Source organism: Amborella trichopoda, chromosome 6 (assembly GCF_054954075.1).
Source record: "Amborella trichopoda isolate Santa Cruz 75 chromosome 6, AtrichopodaSantaCruz75HAP2 v2.0, whole genome shotgun sequence".
In the NCBI taxonomy this organism is placed as follows: Eukaryota; Viridiplantae; Streptophyta; class Magnoliopsida; order Amborellales; family Amborellaceae; genus Amborella; species Amborella trichopoda.
In genome coordinates, this window is record NC_142341.1 from 21,052,902 (window position 1) to 21,058,901 (window position 6,000).

The window sequence follows — 6,000 nt, forward strand, 5'->3', positions numbered from 1 at the left end:
ATTTATATTATGACATTGTTTGGAATGAATTATTCATGTGGTAACTCTTATCAATAATTTATATGATGATTTTGTTTTAATACGAGAAAAGATCTATTGCATTAGTCGATCGAAGGGATACCTATCCTCTATCCTCTATCCTATAAGAGTCCCTTTGAAGTTGGACGTGGAGTTTAGATACAAAGGATTATTATGTAAACTACCTGATTTTGTGGATTTCCATCGTGGAAATTATATATTGCAAGTGGTCTTGGATATATTTAAGTGCCACTAAATGTAATTTAAAGAAAGATCTTATATGCCAATTCAAAAAAAAAATTAATTTTCAGTAATAAGAAAATACGAGAACTGAAATATAAATTATAGTTTTTTAATATTTGTACTTATGCCCTGCCTATATGGGCATTAATCGTTCATTTATCCTTAAAACTATTGATATGCAAAATGGGTATTAATTTTAGTATTAAAATTTAATCTGAGCTCTAATAGGGAAAACGTTATCATGAAGTTTTAGAATTTGTAATATTTTCATTTAACATTTCAAGAAGCCTTAGAAATAGGGGCCCTGTATGATATGGATAGAGAGCAATCTGGATAATACAAAAAGAAAAAAAAAAACGAACTAGGCAATAAAGTTGCCTAAATTTCAAACGGCATGGGCCTGCATTGGACAGCGTGGAAACAATATTTTATGGCCTAAAAAGTGGGAGATGAAATGTTACCGTGACGCCACTGTGGAGTTAGCAGAAGAACTGGTTAGTTCCTGTGCATCACCCAATACACAATCTGCCTGCATTGGACAGCGTTGAAACAGTATTTTATGGCCTAAAAAGTGGGAGATCAAATGTTACCGTGACGCCACTGTGGAGTTAGCAGAAGAACTGGTTAGTTCCTACGCATCACCCAATACACAATCTCCCTAGGGTAAGATTGAGATAAGTTATCTTTGGCTTGAGATAAAGATAAGTTTTTTTATTTTCTTGATTGCAAGATCAAGATAGCTTTCTCTCTCCCTCAGTAAACTCTAGTATGAGAATTAGAAAAGGAAGTCCTCTGTCCCTCTGTCTGTTGATTGCAAGAGTAAAAGAGGTTTTTCTCTCTAAACTCTTGTATAATAAAAAATCCCCTAACTAATTATTTGATTGATTGTAAGATCAAGATAGAGAAATAATTGAAAACGATTTGGAGATAAAAATGATTGTGTTGAGGTAATATAATTTTAAATAAGAAATAAATTAATGATACCAAATCAAAATCTTTATGGTACAAGTTAAAAATTGGGAAGAAGTTTGATTAGTAAACTAAAAGGTTTGATAATTGCCGTAGAAAATTTTGAAGCATGGGAGGAGACTAAAGAGGTATGTTATTTCAATTGAGCTTTTACTAATATCTTACGAGGATTATGTTGTGTGAAATTTTTTATTATGATTGTGTTGTATAATTTCTCATTGATTACTAATTATTATTTTTATTATTTTTGTTTTTATACGAGAGTTGATGACGAGCTACAACCCAAATTGGGGATAGAGGGATGTATAAAAAAATTTATTATGATTTCAGCAGAAAATTGTCCCTCATCAAGTTTTATAACTGTTTAAATCAATTTAGATTGCCCTTCACTTTCACTGACCAATTATTAACATTTTTTGTTTTTATATGAGAGTCATATGAGGGCTACAACCAAATTGGGGAAGGAGGGATGTGAATTTTTTTTATTATGATTGCAGTAGAAAATTATCCTCATACACCTGTTCAAATCAATTTAGATTCTCATTTTCATATCCCCTACTTTCACTTTCTACTTACCTTAATAATTATTCAATACAGCGTATACTTGAGAGAGAGAAATATTTTTTTAATCGGGGATAGGTCAGAAAGACGACATGCAAAAGATTTATAAAGATTACCCGTCAACCTCGTTATACATTTTTCATCCATCACCGCCCGTAATGAATTTCGTTATTTTTGGAGAAATCTCACGTAATCTCGGGTAATCTCTTTCCATTTTTGTTACTATTAAAGTAAACCTAAACAGTGTAAATGTCATATTTCCTTGTAATCTATTGTTACGTAATAGATTTTCACGTACCCAGACGGCCCCTAGTTGTACATACAAGATTTAATCTTGATGAGACCCTTCCAAGCCTCCATCTTCAAATAGAGCCTTACCGCCTTAGAATCCTCCTCACAAAAGCTATGGAGGTGGTGGCAAAGGAGAGATTGATGGTGGTTCCCGTCAAGCCAATCAAGAAGCATCGCCTCTTCCTCTCTAACATCGACCTGACTCTCGTGGCCTACTATGAGACTGTGGCCTTCTTCAAGCCACTAAAAGCGAGGAAGTTATCCTTACTTGAGGCTTTCGAGAGGCTACGAGTCGGGCTTGGGGAGATTCTTGTGGCTTATGATTTTGTAGCAGGGAGGCTCAGTCCTTCTAAGGAGGGAGACAGGCTTGAGATCGACTGTAATGGTGCAGGTGTCGTTTTGGTGGGAGCAACTGCATGCGGTCTTCTGGATTGCCTCGACAACCTAAGGGCACCCAAGGCTGAGTTTGATGTTGTGGTTGTTGAAAAAACTTGAGGGAAGAGATGAACCCACTCTTAGGATTAAGGGCAGTGTCTTTCGGCTATCGATCGCAAGGATCAGGCTTTTACCAGAATTGTGAGAACTCTGTAAATTTCTGTGTATCTCTCCATGGCCATGAAACCCTTCTTAAAGAGGGATGGAGGAAGTCGTTCTCCAACGTTCGGCTTTCTCTCGAAATCTCTGAGAAAATGTGGCCCTATAATCCTGGAAAATGGGTGGTTACTTTCTAGGCGTTAAATAATGGCACTTTCTCGATCTAAGAAGCCTCCTTTTTTTAGTGATAAGCATTAAATTATAAGAGAGAGAAATATTGCACGTATATAGGCCCCATGGCTACACACACGTACCAACATCTCCCACTTGGCCATAAGGGCCAGATATATTGAAATATCATAAAGTCTTTACCACTTAATGAATTTAATATTTATGTGCATATTTTTGTCATGAGGCATTCACGCAAGTGCGGTTATACATCTCATAACAAAAAATATCCAAAGTCATGTCATGGTTTTTCACGCTAATGCAGTTTTCCTCTCATGACTAAGGCATCAAAAAATATCCCATTTGAGGTCCTAACTTAAATATTTTTAAGTCCCATCAAAACTCATGCTTTGATAATATTTCTGCACTTAAAGGGTCATCAATCATATCTGAAGATGGCGAATAACTTACAATTATTTCATTCTTTCCAACAATATCATAATTATAATGATAATCAATTTCAATGTGCTTACCCTTAGAACTATAAGCTCCATTTCTAATTGATGAAATAGCAGCCTGATTATCACAAAAAGTTTTAACAAGTCCGTCGGCTATATCCAGCTTCAAATCATGAATGAAGCGTTTAATCCAAACGGTATAAGTTATAGCAATGCTACAAACAATATATTCGGCTTCTATAGTATACCGAGCTACACAACCTGGTTTCTTACTAGACCAAGAAACACATCGACTACCAACGAGAAATACAATTCCCGAGGTTGATTTTCTATCATTTGGGTCTCCTGCAAAATCTGCATCAGAGTGCTTAGTAACCTCTAAATTTTCAACTTGAAAGCACAACTTGTAATTTTTAGTTTTCTGAATATATCTGAGTATCTTTTTACAGCTTGCCAATGAGCCATTCTAGAATTACTCTCCAATCTACTTACAAGACCATATGCATGACTCAAATCAGGTCTTGTACATAACATGACATAATTTATGCATCTTACAGCTTGAGCATATGGAATTCTTTCCATTTCAGCTTTATCACTATCATTTAATTGACACATTTTCTTGGATAATTTTATGCCTTTACAAACAGGTGTATCTATGGGCTTGTAATTTTCCATCTTAAATATCTTTAAAACACTTTCTAAATAATTTTCTTGAGATAAGCATAGAAGTCTTGATCTTCTATCTCTTGTTATCTTAATGCCCAATACATATGAGGCTTCTCCCATATCTTTCATCTCAAAATGAGAACTTAGTCATGATTTGGTTTGGTTAATCGTGCCAATATCATTACCAGCTATCAAAATATCATCCACATATTGTGACAATATGACAAAATTGCTCCCACTATTCCAGACATATACACAATGGTCTAACCTATTGGCAATATAACCAATTTCAGTGGTTGCATTATGAAAAGTAAAGTACCATTGCCTAGAAGATTGTTTTAGACCATATAAAGATTTCTTAAGTTTATATACTTTGTCTTCTTGGCCTTTAATTACATACCTTCTAGTTGTTTCATATATATATCTTCTTTTAATTCTCCATTTAAGAAAGTTGTTTTGATATCCATCTGAAATAATTCTAGATCATAATATGCAACTAATACAAGGATGATCCTAATAGAAGAAATTTTGCTACTGGAGAATAAGTTTCTACATAATCTATGCCCTCCTTTTAAGTAAATCCTTTAGCTACCAACCTAGTTTTATATTTATCAATGGATCTATTTGCATTAAGCTTTTTCTTTAGGACCCATTTGCAACCAATGACTTTTCTATCTTTAGGGAGGTCAACCAATTCCCAAACTTGATTTTTTTAAATAGAATCAAGGTCATCATCCATGGCTTGAGTCCACTCAGCTGAGTCATGTGAGCTAATAGCTTCACTGTAGCTAAGAGGTTCATCTATTGTATCTTCACTCATTGAAGAGTAATTATCTTCATTCATAAATACATAAAATTCTTCTAAAATCATAAGTGGGGCTCTAGTACTTTTAGGCCTATCTAGTATACTTGATTCAATTGAATCATTCTCACCAAATGTAGAGGGAGTCTGAGAAACAGGGTCTTCCAGACTCTTATCTTTATCAATTTCATGTAAGTCAATAAGCTTGTTTAAAATATTTCCATCATCTATATTTTCTAAGAAATGAGCATCACGACTCTCTACTAATGATCTAGTAATCCCTTTAAGAAAATGTTATATAATTCCAAATATATATAATGGGAACATCAGGATAGGGACAAAGTTTTGATTGCAAGATTGTTGCCTCTATAACCAACTTAACGATCACCTCGCATTATTATTTCGTCATCAGAAGACCCAATTTTGAGGGTTCTTTTTTAAAATCCGAAATTTTGGGAAGCACCAAAGTAAACAACTCATTAAATGATTAGTTTCAAAAGAGAAAATGTGAATTTTAAGATTTCCGACGCTTAGATCTTTGCTTCAAAAAATGAACAGTATCTCTTCAAATCTTGAGACATAATTTTTTGGAGAAAATTAAGGCAAAAAAAAACCCAAAATAAAAATTTCTACACATCCTACGCCCAACAAATTTATTTGTTAACAACGGTTACCCTACTTTTAACTATCTTAATAAATACCCTAAGGTAAAAAAAAGGCATATAATTTTACAAAAATACCTTTTCTCACAAATTAATTTTGGACCGAAATAGACATGGGCTAACGCTCATTTCATAAACTGCCGGACTGTCATCTATAATTTGCCAGATCTGTTTAAACTAAATTGCTATGTACATGTGTTGGACCGTATGTTCATAAGAAGCAAAAGTGCCAGACTTCCTTGTACATGTGCTGAACCAAATGTTTATCAAGAAGCAAAAGTGTTGGACCACCATGTACATGTGCTGGACTGCATGTTTCTTAAGAAGCAAAGTGCTGGACCGCACTGCATGATTATCAAAAAACAAACGTGCCGGACCACCATGTACATATACCGGACCCATATGTATGTCTAAAAGAAAGAGTGTCAGATCGCCATGTACATATGCCGGATTGTGTGATAATCCAGAAGCAAATCACATTGAGAAATATGATCGTTTCACTTTTGAATCCAGGTCGTCCATTTGATGAATTTCAAGATCTAGGCGTCTATGAATTCAGAATGATTTTTTTTAACAAAAGAATTTAATCTAATGATAATGACATGAAAAATTTGGAAAGAAAAAAAGT

At 34.3% G+C, this 6,000-nt stretch overlaps 1 long non-coding RNA gene across 1 annotated transcript; it reads left to right on the forward strand.

Annotated features, from left to right (window-relative positions):
• The first annotated feature begins 810 nt into the window (after positions 1-810).
• Positions 811-2,878, forward strand: LOC148781668 (uncharacterized). Its single transcript, XR_016056807.1, has 2 exons — positions 811-924; positions 2,094-2,878. It is a non-coding gene; the product is annotated as an uncharacterized LOC148781668 (long non-coding RNA).
• The last annotated feature ends 3,122 nt before the right edge of the window (positions 2,879-6,000 follow it).